We start from the raw sequence: 13311 nt of genomic DNA on the forward strand, positions 1-13311 counted from the left end.
CCGTCTGAGGATAAAACGTTCGTCACTCAAACTCTCGTGGATTTGTGGAAGGGGAAAAAGTACAGTACTGTGCAAAAGTTTTGAGCCACCCCTCATTTCTTTATATTTTGTTTCCAAGGAGCCAGATCCCAGCCTTTCTGCAGGTTTTTCAAAGTTTGGACATGGGCTGCTTTTTCAATCCTTTTCAATCCAATCAAAGAATGAACCAGTGTTGTGTCTACATACAACAGACAAACTAGCAAAGAACCTATTTTAAATTGTATCTTTAGCAGCCTGTCACAAAAACACATAATTTGTTCCCATTTCTTTAGTTTCTATGAAAAGTCCCAAAGATATCAACTTTAAAGCTCATTAGAATTGTATAAACTGTTTGTGCCTTATACAGTATACTGTATTCCCATGTGTGTTTTCACAGGTTTCTGTAAATCACTGCACTTATTTCCTATTATTTCCCTAATATAAAGAATTGAGGGGTGGCTCCAGACACTGCAAAGCTGAGGCTTTAGAGTGGTTCAGGTTTAGAGAACCTTCTTGGTTCAACTTTGTGATTTTGCATCTTCCATAGCCTGTTTCCCTTGAGGGGTTCCACAAGGTTCAATTCTTGGGCCAGTCCTTTTTTTCCTTTATTTAAACTTGTAAATAAAGACACAAAATAGCAGAAAAAAAACTAACGAGGAGCCTACAATACAGCTCCTCTTGGCACAGCAATGGGGTTTGGCACAACAGAGCATACAGACCATTTTGCTTGCTTAAGCTGCTGGACAATACAGGTTAAAAAAAACAAAACAAACACAGTTGGACCTTAAATATTTTAAATTTCAATGTAAGTAATTTCATTTTGTTCAGACCCAGCAGTGTCTGTGCTTTTCCTCTCTTGGACATTTCTCCATCCTGGCCTTCCTCCACTGGCTCCCTGTTTGTTTTAGGATCCATTTTAAGGGTTTATTTGTTAAAACTTTTAATGGCTCAGCTACAATTTGCATATCTGAGCTGTTGACTCCATACGTCCCCTTGAAGTCGCAGAGGTCTGTGGACCACCAGATCCCGGTTGTCCCAAAAGCTCGACTGAAAACCAGGATGACCTGCTGTTTCAGCTATAGCCTCCAAATTTTCTAATCCTCTCTTTGCACATGTTAGAGCGGCTCCCTCATTGCTTATTTTTAAAAGGTGTCTTTGTTTGTCTGTTGTTTTGATCATTTTATTGTTTTGCTGTTAGGTGTTTTGGTGCTTTATCAAAAAGTGCTCTATCAATAAAACTGGATTGGTACTGGATCGTGTATGGGAAGAGTCTGGTATTTCACAAACTGTTGGCTTGGTTGATAGTAAGCAGTAAATTGATGCTGTAAAGGTCATTTGAGTTGGACTCAGGTACTCTGAGGTCTGACTGTGAGAGAGACAGTCCCAGCTTGTGGATTCTGGGATTCCTGGCACAAGGTTTTAAATGAGAAAAGATTGAAATAATTAATGGAGAAAAAAACCAGCCCAAACCAGCCTAGTGAGGAAAATTCAGCCAATCACATGCGCTCCATTAAATACAACCGGTCATTAGAGGTCATGCACACCCGGCACAGTGTGAATGATTTGAGTCATATTTCTTTTACAGCTGATTCATACGAAATATTGATTGTACTGTGTCAGTATTCTAATACTTCACAAAAAGTTAACTGGAACAAAATGATGGATTAGCTAACTTTAGCTTTTAGCTTATGTCTTAAAACCTCTTTGAAATACATCGAATAACTGCCTGAATTCATGATGAACTGTTATGACAGACCTTTATTCCTTCAGACTGTTTCTGCTTAATTAGGGTGTGAGAGAAAGTATTAACATAGGGATTATTGGTTCTGCTCATTTCTAGCTCCATGTTTTTACACTTGTACTTTAGGCGAGTAGCTTTGCATGATTCTGGTTCAAGATCATCCTTGTTTATCTTGTACCGGGCCTTCTTGCAACCGCTCAGCTCATCCACTGGCTGAAACAAGCTGTCAAAAAGGCTGTCGCCCTCACGTTACCTCTCACAAACAGCTATGCACCTGAGATGACCATATAAGGGATATTTGCTCTGTATGACATCAGGGCATCTTAGCAGCAAGGCTTTCTTTACAGAGCTGTCCAACAGTGCAACAAAGGATTGCCAGCTCCAATCATGCAGCACAACAGGAGTAAAGACTTCTTTGAGGCAGGGAACCAAAAACTCACTGTACATACTGATGAAAGGCAGAAGGTTTACTGCTAGATGGTTTCCTTTCTTGGACTGAGCTGGATTTCATCTGCAAAGCATTGATGTATTACCTGTGAATTTGGATATATACATATATGCAGTGTTTCCCACAGAATAAGATTTTATCTGTGTACGTAAACACACAATGTACAAAAGGAGGCGTAGTCAGACTGAAGTTAAATAATGCAGCAATATTTTGTTGCCTCTCCAGTGAGTTCCTAATCTCATGCCAGCCGCCATCTTTGATTGTAGCTTTCTTTTTGCTGTGTAGATTAGTGAAATAGGACCACTGTCATCAGCTGTTGTCCCAGATAGTGGACAACACCTGAGCTCACCATCTCTCTAACAGCCCCACCTCTTTGCTCTTCACCGTGGGTGCAGACAGACGCCATGTTAAACTGTGACAGTTAAACTGACATCCTCACTATCAGTCTTTTTGTTATCAGTCTTTTTGTTGAAAAAGTGGGACCTACACAGGCTTAATGTTACAATACTTTTTATGCACATGCATGCTCCTAAATACGTTTTCATTGCAGGCCTATTATTAATCGCTAATGTGGGTGAAAGGCTCACATTTACATGTTGAGCTCCACAGAGTCGTGCATTAAATGAAGCATCAAAGCAAAAAAAAAAACAAATTGCATGAGAAATTTTTGCATTTGAGATACTCGATGAATTATTGCAGCACTCGTCTGTATGTGGGGAAACACAATATAGAAGTGAACCATTCTGTATTCTGACATTAAAAAGCTACTTTAGAAGTTTTCACTGCGTGCTGTGAGGGCTTTTGAATGGAACCAACTACACTGGCTCCTGTTCCCAGCCTGTCACAGCTGTGTATATTAGGCATAATGAGCCATTGGGATAAGAGTGGGATTTAAGAGCATGTCTTATTGGCTGGTGTTTGATCAAAGCAGCAGAGAATATTACTCAGACAGGCCTGTCAGTACAGACCTTTAAAGGCCTTTTCTCAGACCTGGTGTCACTCCTGACACAATTTCCACTGCTTTTCTTTTGTTGCTATAGGCACAGTAAAGTTTTCCAGCAGGTAAAAGTTGCCAGAATGGGAGCAAAGTGCTCCAGCCACAAAGAACTCAGCAACACCACCTAGATTTTTCACTACTTATTTCAAACTGTTGCACTTTGTGTCATTTACAGCTGGACGCATATGAGGATGGCTCAAGTGGCTTTCTGAGGAGCAGCAGAGCAGGTGTCCATGTGAAAGTAGTGCTTGTGTAAAGGCAGAGCATGTTGTTACATTGCCCTGACAGTCCCGGCGGTGATCTTACAAAGAACAAACAAACTGTGGCAACAGTGTTACCATTTTCCTAAACCACGGCTCTAATCCTGTTTCAGTTAGCAAATTGCTCACACACATTTTGTTAACCTTTGATCAACACATGACCCAGCTGATGGGTGACACATTAAATACAAACAGATGCAGATGCTTCCACACACTTTAACCATGAAGTGCTTCGAAGTAATAGACGCCCAATCATGCTCTGTGTGTAACGTGAGGGGAAACAGAGGTCTGTCTCCTGTGATTTCTCCCCTCCCTCTTTGGTCTGTCCTCTTAACCTGACCTCTCTGCAGTCAGCTGCCCCTCATCTTTCTCTTGTCATAAGAAGTGTGGGATACTGCAGCACACCACGCTGTGAGAAAGCATGTGTGTGGGGCAGTGGAAGCATTATTTTTTTCCAGCAATGAACAAAGCGGAGTCTGTGACAGAACAGGGTTGTGTGTCTTGTTAAAACATAATAACAGATTGCATTTTATTTGGTTAAATGAATCTGTGTGTATTGAATCCTTTGTAATAATATTATGATAGATCTTTTGTCTCAGTTGCTTCTTAGGAGGGCTGCTGTTTTAAAACATGCTGAGTTTCTCCTCCTGACTTCACAGTGCTCATGTTTGGCAGCAGTGACCAGGCAGCATACTTCAAGTGTTGAGTGTCTATCAGCCTGCAGCAGCTCAGTCTCAGTAGGTACAGTAATTCCTTCTTTGTAGCCTTTTCACCATAATTTCTTTGTTGGTATTTCTTCTGTTTTGATACTTAAGAATTGCATAAAGTAATCTAATTACTGTGAATGCTGCAAAGCATTCACAGTATTGTTGTTGTATTCTTTATTATTACTGTGAATGCTGCAAAGCATTCACAGTATTGTTGTTGTATTCTTTATTATTATTATTATTATTATTATTATTATATATTATTCTTCCGTACGTTTTTTGACCGCTTCGATCTCAAAAACCGTTTAAGCTACAGAAACCGTTCTGGTATCAAAACGTGCGGCTTCTTCAGGAGATCGCTGCTATTACTTTTCAGGTTCAAATCTTCTGCCATTAATTTAATATTAATATTTTTCTAATTTTTTGGCCCCATTCAAATGAATGGGGAAAGCTTAAAAACCTTTTAAAACCCTTTCAGCCTTTAAAAGCTAAGAACTTCAGCATACCTTAAGCTAGAGACACCATTTAAACTTTAAAATAAAGCCATGACTCTCAGCTATTCAGCTATTACTTTTTGTATTAATATCTTTTATGGTTTTTAAACAGTTACAGTTTAAGCACGAGAAGGTTTTTTGCTCTTTTTAGCATTTATAATGGTTGTGTATGTGGTCGTCTAGAGTGCGCATTCCAAAGGTTAGAGTGGGAGACTTGAAATTCTTCAGCTGAAAAATATCTCTCTAAACTGCCGCTGTGTCCACACTCTTCACTCTACAGCCATGATTTTATGATCAAAACGTAGAGCTGCTTCTCTACTTTCAAACAATGTGTCTCTTAGCCCTGAGAATGTAAACTTTTTAAACTGTGAGGCTTCAAGCAGAGGGAGCACCCTCCAACTCCTCCATCCGCCTCTATAGAAATTTTCGGGAGGTGATTTTCTCAAAACCAGAAAAGACCCTTTTTTAAACTGCTTCCATGACCACATTTTTCAACCCAGGAAAATAAAATTACACCGCTGTTTAGAGCAGGTCCTTGTGACGCTCACAGTTTAAAAATTATTTTGATAGGAGTTACGGTTTTTGATTTATAAGCATTTGTTCGGGAGGTGCGCCAAGACAAATTCAACAGGGCTTTGCCACAAAGTGCCTGCAGTTAAACAGTTACACAGCTGTTTTGAGTTGGCAGAACTAAATGTGTAGCAGCATTCTGATTGGCTCATAATACTTTAAACTGATTGGTGGATTATTCCTCTGCATGCAAGCTGTTCAAAGTTGAGCTGTTTTTTGTTCTTTCATAACTTCAGCACCGTTTATGCTACAGAAACCATTCTGGTATCAAAATGCTCAGCTTCTTCTGCAGATTTATGTTATTGCTTTATGACATTACGTTTAACAGTCGTTCAGCACTTTAACAGCCTTTTCAGGTTTAAAACAGTCGTTCAGCACTTTTAACAGCCTTTTCAGGTTTAAACAGTCGTTCAGCACTTTTACAGCCTTTTCAGGTTTAAACAGTCGTTCAGCACTTTAACAGCCTTTTCAGGTTTAAAACAGTCGTTCAGAACTTTTAACAGCCTTTTCAGGTTTAAACAGTCGTTCAGCACTTTTAACAGCCTTTTCAGGTTTAAACAGTCGTTCAGCACTTTTAACAGCCTTTTCAGGTTTAAAACAGTCGTTCAGCACTTTTACAGCCTTTTCAGGTTTAAACAGTCGTTCAGCACTTTTAACAGCCTTTTCAGGTTTAAAACAGTCGTTCAGCACTTTTAACAGCCTTTTCAGGTTTAAACAGTCGTTCAGCACTTTTAACAGCCTTGTCAGGTTTAAAACAGTCGTTCAGCACTTTTAACAGCCTTTTCAGGTTTAAACAGTCGTTCAGCACTTTTAACAGCCTTTTCAGGTTTAAACAATCATTCAGCACTTTTAACAGCCTTTTCAGGTTTAAACAGTCGTTCAGCACTTTAACAGCCTTTTCAGGTTTAAAACAGTCGTTCAGCACTTTTACAGCCTTTTCAGGTTTAAACAGTCGTTCAGCACTTTTAACAGCCTTTTCAGGTTTAAACAGTCGTTCAGCACTTTTAACAGCCTTTTCAGGTTTAAACAGTCGTTCAGCACTTTTAACAGCCTTATCAGGTTTAAACAGTCGTTCAGCACTTTTAACAGCCTTTTCAGGTTTTAAACAGTCGTTCAGCACTTTTAACAGCCTTTTCAGGTTTAAACAGTCGTTCAGCACTTTAACAGCCTTTTCAGGTTTAAAACAGTCGTTCAGCACTTTAACAGCTGTTCAGCAGTTTTAACACCTGTTCAACATTTTTAACACCTGTTCAGCAGTTCAGCAATTCAGCAGTTCAGCAATTCAGCAATTCAGCAGTTCAGCAATTCAGCAATTCAGCAGTTCAGCAATTCAGCAGATCAGCAATTCAGCAGTTCAGCAATTCAGCAGTTCAGCAATTCAGCAGTTCAGGTATTCAGCAGTTCAGCAATTCAGCAGTTCAGCAGTTCAGGTATTCAACAGTTCAGCAGTTCAGGTATTCAGAAGTTCAGCAATTCAGCAGTTCAGCGGTTCAGCAATGCAGCAGTTCAGCAATTCAGCAGTTCAGGTATTCAGCAGTTCAGCAATTCAGCAGTTCAGCAATTCAGCAGTTCAGCAGTTCAGGTATTCAACAGTTCAGCAGTTCAGGTATTCAGCAGTTCATTGAAGCTCATTCAGCAAATAAGGTTCCAGCTGTTTGAAGCCTTTCTTGGCATTTCAGCTCCAATCTTTCAGCATGCAGCATTCACAGTGCATTTTCTTCAGGAAATGCTTTTTCTAGTTATTACTGTGAATGCTGCAAAGCATTCATTACTGTGAATGCTGCAAAGCATTCACAGTATTGTTGTTGTATTCTTTATTATTTATTATTCTTCCGTACGTTTTTTGACCGCTTCGATCTCAAAAACCGTTTAAGCTACAGAAACCGTTCTGGTATCAAAACGTGCGGCTTCTTCAGGAGATCGCTGCTATTACTTTTCAGGTTCAAATCTTCTGCCATTAATTTAATATTAATATTTTTCTAATTTTTTTCGCCCCATTCAAATGAATGGGGAAAGCTTAAAAACCTTTTAAAACCCTTTCAGCCTTTAAAAGCTAAGAACTTCAGCATACCTTAAGCTAGAGACACCATTTAAACTTTAAAATAAAGCCATGACTCTCAGCTATTCAGCTATTACTTTTTGTATTAATATCTTTTATGGTTTTTAAACAGTTACAGTTTAAGCACAAGAAGGTTTTTTGCTCTTTTTAGCGTTTATAATGGTTGTGTATGTGGTCGTCTAGAGTGCGCATTCCAAAGGTTAGAGTGGGAGACTTGAAATTCTTCAGCTGAAAAATATCTCTCTAAACTGCCGCTGTGTCCACACTCTTCACTCTACAGCCATGATTTTATGATCAAAACGTAGAGCTGCTTCTCTACTTTCAAACAATGTGTCTCTTAGCCCTGAGAAATGTAAACTTTTTAAACTGTGAGGCTTCAAGCAGAGGGAGCACCCTCCAACTCCTCCATCCGCCTCTATAGTAATTTTCGGGAGGTGATTTCTCAAACCAGAAAAGACCCTTTTTTTAAACTGCTCCCATGACCACATTTTTCAACCCAGGAAAATAAAAATTACACTGGTGTTTAGAGCAGGTCCTTGTGACGCTCACAGTTTAAAAATTATTTTGATAGCAGTTACGGTTTTTGATTTATAAGCATTTGTTCGGGAGGTGCGCCAAGACAAATTCAACAGGGCTTTGCCACAAAGTGCCTGCAGTTAAACAGTTACACAGCTGTTTTGAGTTGGCAGAACTAAATGTGTAGCAGCATTCTGATTGGCTCATAATACTTTAAACTGATTGGTGGATTATTCCTCTGCATGTAAGCTGTTCAAAGTTGAGCTGTTTTTTGGTCTTTCATAACTTCAGCACCGTTTATGCTACAGAAACCATTCTGGTATCAAAATGCTCAGCTTCTTCTGCAGATTTATGTTATTGCTTTATGACATTACGTTTAACAGCCGTTCAGCACTTTTAACAGCCTTTTCAGGTTTAAACAGTCGTTCAGCACTTTTAACAGCCTTTTCAGGTTTAAACAGTCGTTCAGCACTTTTAACAGCCTTCTCAGGTTTAAACAGTCGTTCAGCACTTTTAACAGCCTTTTCAGGTTTTAAACAGTCGTTCAGCACTTTTACAGCCTTTTCAGGTTTAAACAGTCGTTCAGCACTTTTAACAGCCTTTTCAGGTTTAAACAGTCGTTCAGCACTTTAACAGCCTTTTCAGGTTTAAACAGTCGTTCAGCACTTTTACATCCTTTTCAGGTTTAAACAGTCGTTCAGCACTTTTAACAGCCTTTTCAGGTTTAAACAGTCGTTCAGCACTTTTAACAGCCTTTTCAGGTTTAAACAGTCGTTCAGCACTTTTAACAGCCTTTTCAGGTTTAAACAGTCGTTCAGCACTTTTAACAGCCTTTTCAGGTTTAAACAGTCGTTCAGCACTTTTAACAGCCTTTTCAGGTTTAAAACAGTCGTTCAGCACTTTTAACAGCCTTTTCAGGTTTAAACAGTCGTTCAGCACTTTTAACAGCCTTTTCAGGTATAAAACAGTCGTTCAGCACTTTTAACAGCCTTTTCAGGTTTAAAACAGTCGTTCAGCACTTTAACAGCCTTTTCAGGTTTAAAACAGTCGTTCAGCACTTTAAGAGCTGTACAGCAGTTTAACAGCTGTTCAGCGTTATTAACAGCTGTTCAGCATTATTAACAGCTGTTCAGCAGTTTTAACACCTGTTCAACATTTTTAACACCTGTTCAGCAGTTCAGCAATTCAGCAATTCAGCAGTTCAGCAATTCAGCAATTCAGCAGTTCAGCAATTTAGCAGATCAGCAATTCAGCATTTCAGCAATTCAGCAGTTCAGCAATTCAGCGGTTCAGCAATGCAGCAGTTCAGCAATTCAGGTATTCAGCAATTCAGCAGTTCAGCAATTCAGCAGTTCAGCAATTCAGCAGTTCAGGTATTCAGCAGTTCAGCAATTCAGCAGTTCAGCAATTCAGCAGTTCAGCAGTTCAGGTATTCAACAGTTCAGCAGTTCACGTATTCAGAAGTTCAGCAATTCAGCAGTTCAGCAATTCAGCGGTTCAGCAATGCAGCAGTTCAGCAATGCAGCAATTCAGCAGTTCAGCAATTCAGCAGTTCAGGTATTCAGCAGTTCAGCAATTCAGCAGTTCAGCAATTCATCAGTTCAGCAGTTCAGGTATTCAACAGTTCAGCAGTTCAGGTATTCAGCAGTTCATTGAAGCTCATTCAGCAAATAAGGTTCCAGCTGTTTGAAGCCTTTCTTGGCATTTCAGCTCCAATCTTTCAGCATGCAGCATTCACAGTGCATTTTCTTCAGGAAATGCTTTTTCTAGTTATTATTATTACTGTGAATGCTGCAAAGCATTCACAGTATTGTTGTTGTATTCTTTATTATTTATTATTCTTCCGTACGTTTTTTGACCGCTTCGATCTCAAAAACCGTTTAAGCTACAGAAACCGTTCTGGTATCAAAACGTGCGGCTTCTTCAGGAGATCGCTGCTATTACTTTTCAGGTTCAAATCTTCTGCCATTAATTTAATATTAATATTTTTCTAATTTTTTTGGCCCCATTCAAATGAATGGGGAAAGCTTAAAAACCTTTTAAAACCCTTTCAGCCTTTAAAAGCTAAGAACTTCAGCATACCTTAAGCTAGAGACACCATTTAAACTTTAAAATAAAGCCATGACTCTCAGCTATTCAGCTATTACTTTTTGTATTAATATCTTTTATGGTTTTTAAACAGTTACAGTTTAAGCACAAGAAGGTTTTTTTGCTCTTTTTAGCGTTTATAATGGTTGTGTATGTGGTCGTCTAGAGTGCGCATTCCAAAGGTTAGAGTGGGAGACTTGAAATTCTTCAGCTGAAAAATATCTCTCTAAACTGCCGCTGTGTCCACACTCTTCACTCTACAGCCATGATTTTATGATCAAAACGTAGAGCTGCTTCTCTACTTTCAAACAATGTGTCTCTTAGCCCTGAGAAATGTAAACTTTTAAACTGTGAGGCTTCAAGCAGAGGGAGCACCCTCCAACTCCTCCATCCGCCTCTATAGTAATTTTCGGGAGGTGATTTTCTCAAAACCAGAAAAGACCCTTTTTTTAAACTGCTCCCATGACCACATTTTTCAACCCAGGAAAATAAAAATTACACTGTTGTTTAGAGCAGGTCCTTGTGACGCTCACAGTTTAAAAATTATTTTGATAGCAGTTACGGTTTTTGATTTATAAGCATTTGTTCGGGAGGTGCGCCAAGACAAATTCAACAGGGCTTTGCCACAAAGTGCCTGCAGTTAAACAGTTACACAGCTGTTTTGAGTTGGCAGAACTAAATGTGTAGCAGCATTCTGATTGGCTCATAATACTTTAAACTGATTGGTGGATTATTCCTCTGCATGCAAGCTGTTCAAAGTTGAGCTGTTTTTTGGTCTTTCATAACTTCAGCACCGTTTATGCTATAGAAACCATTCTGGTATCAAAATGCTCAGCTTCTTCTGCAGATTTATGTTATTGCTTTATGACATTACGTTTAACAGCCGTTCAGCACTTTTAACAGCCTTTTCAGGTTTAAACAGTCGTTCAGCACTTTTAACAGCCTTCTCAGGTTTAAACAGTCGTTCAGCACTTTTAACAGCCTTCTCAGGTTTAAACAGTCGTTCAGCACTTTTAACAGCCTTTTCAGGTTTAAACAGTCGTTCAGCACTTTTAACAGCCTTTTCAGGTTTAAACAGTCGTTCAGCACTTTTAACAGCCTTGTCAGGTTTAAAACAGTCGTTCAGCACTTTTAACAGCCTTTTCAGGTTTAAACAGTCGTTCAGCACTTTTAACAGCCTTTTCAGGTTTAAACAGTCGTTCAGCACTTTTAACAGCCTTTTCAGGTTTAAACAGTCGTTCAGCACTTTTAACAGCCTTTTCAGGTTTAAACAGTCGTTCAGCACTTTTAACAGCCTTTTCAGGTTTAAACAGTCGTTCAGCACTTTTAACAGCCTTTTCAGGTTTAAAACAGTCGTTCAGCACTTTTAACAGCCTTTTCAGGTTTAAACAGTCGTTCAGCACTTTTAACAGCCTTTTCAGGTCTAAAACAGTCGTTCAGCACTTTAAACAGCCTTTTCAGGTTTAAACAGTCGTTCAGCACTTTAACAGCCTTTTCAGGTTTAAAACAGTCGTTCAGCACTTTAAGAGCTGTACAGCAGTTTAACAGCTGTTCAGCGTTATTAACAGCTGTTCAGCATTATTAACAGCTGTTCAGCAGTTTTAACACCTGTTCAACATTTTTAACACCTGTTCAGCAGTTCAGCAATTCAGCAATTTAGCAGTTCAGCAATTCAGCAATTCAGCAGTTCAGCAATTCAGCAGATCAGCAATTCAGCAGTTCAGCAATTCAGCAGTTCAGCAATTCAGCGGTTCAGCAATACAGCAGTTCAGCAATTCAGGTATTCAGCAATTCAGCAGTTCAGCAATTCAGCAGTTCAGGTATTCAGCAGTTCAGCAATTCAGCAGTTCAGCAATTCAGCAGTTCAGCAGTTCAGGTATTCAACAGTTCAGCAGTTCAGGTATTCAGAAGTTCAGCAATTCAGCAGTTCAGCAATTCAGCGGTTCAGCAATGCAGCAGTTCAGCAATTCAGCAGTTCAGCAATTCAGCAGTTCAGGTATTCAGCAGTTCAGCAATTCAGCAGTTCAGCAGTTCAGGTATTCAACAGTTCAGCAGTTCAGGTATTCAGCAGTTCATTGAAGCTCATTCAGCAAATAAGGTTCCAGCTGTTTGAAGCCTTTCTTGGCATTTCAGCTCCAATCTTTCAGCATGCAGCATTCACAGTGCATTTTCTTCAGGAAATGCTTTTTCTAGTTATATATTATTCTTCCGTACGTTTTTTGACCGCTTCGATCTCAAAAACCGTTTAAGCTACAGAAACCGTTCTGGTATCAAAACGTGCGGCTTCTTCAGGAGATCGCTGCTATTACTTTTCAGGTTCAAATCTTCTGCCATTAATTTAATATTAATATTTTTCTAATTTTTTTGGCCCCATTCAAATGAATGGGGAAAGCTTAAAAACCTTTTAAAACCCTTTCAGACTTTAAAAGCTAAGAACTTCAGCATACCTTAAGCTAGAGACACCATTTAAACTTTAAAATAAAGCCATGACTCTCAGCTATTCAGCTATTACTTTTTGTATTAATATCTTTTATGGTTTTTAAACAGTTACAGTTTAAGCACAAGAAGGTTTTTGCTCTTTTTAGCGTTTATAATGGTTGTGTATGTGGTCGTCTAGAGTGCGCATTCCAAAGGTTAGAGTGGGAGACTTGAAATTCTTCAGCTGAAAAATATCTCTCTAAACTGCCGCTGTGTCCACACTCTTCACTCTACAGCCATGATTTTATGATCAAAACGTAGAGCTGCTTCTCTACTTTCAAACAATGTGTCTCTTAGCCCTGAGAAATGTAAACTTTTTAAACTGTGAGGCTTCAAGCAGAGGGAGCACCCTCCAACTCCTCCATCCGCCTCTATAGTAATTTTCGGGAGGTGATTTTCTCAAAACCAGAAAAGACCCTTTTTTTAAACTGCTCCCATGACCACATTTTTCAACCCAGGAAAATAAAAATTACACTGGTGTTTAGAGCAGGTCCTTGTGACGCTCACAGTTTAAAAATTATTTTGATAGGAGTTACGGTTTTTGATTTATAAGCATTTGTTCGGGAGGTGCGCCAAGACAAATTCAACAGGGCTTTGCCACAAAGTGCCTGCAGTTAAACAGTTACACAGCTGTTTTGAGTTGGCAGAACTAAATGTGTAGCAGCATTCTGATTGGCTCATAATACTTTAAACTGATTGGTGGATTATTCCTCTGCATGCAAGCTGTTCAAAGTTGAGCTCTTTTTTGGTCTTTCATAACTTCAGCACCGTTTATGCTACAGAAACCATTCTGGTATCAAAATGCTCAGCTTCTTCTGCAGATTTATGTTATTGCTTTATGACATTACGTTTAACAGCCGTTCAGCACTTTAACAGCCTTTTCAGGTTTAAACAGTCGTTCAGCACTTTTAACAGCCTTCTCAGGTTTAAACAGT

At 39.2% G+C, this 13311-nt stretch overlaps 1 protein-coding gene across 2 annotated transcripts in view; it reads left to right on the forward strand.

The window, feature by feature from the left end:
- The window catches only part of slc5a6a (solute carrier family 5 member 6a), a 31030-nt gene that overhangs the window by 4226 nt on the left and 13493 nt on the right, over window positions 1-13311 (forward strand). The window contains exon 2 of one of the 2 annotated variants that reach the window (XM_030722037.1): window positions 4124-4201. The gene's annotated coding sequence lies outside the window, so the exon portion shown is untranslated. Of the gene's footprint in view, window positions 1-4123; window positions 4206-13311 lie in introns of both variants that reach the window. The other variant, XM_030722036.1, reaches the window with a different exon arrangement.

This window comes from Archocentrus centrarchus, chromosome 24, assembly GCF_007364275.1.
Source record: "Archocentrus centrarchus isolate MPI-CPG fArcCen1 chromosome 24, fArcCen1, whole genome shotgun sequence".
Taxonomy (NCBI): domain Eukaryota; kingdom Metazoa; phylum Chordata; class Actinopteri; order Cichliformes; family Cichlidae; genus Archocentrus; species Archocentrus centrarchus.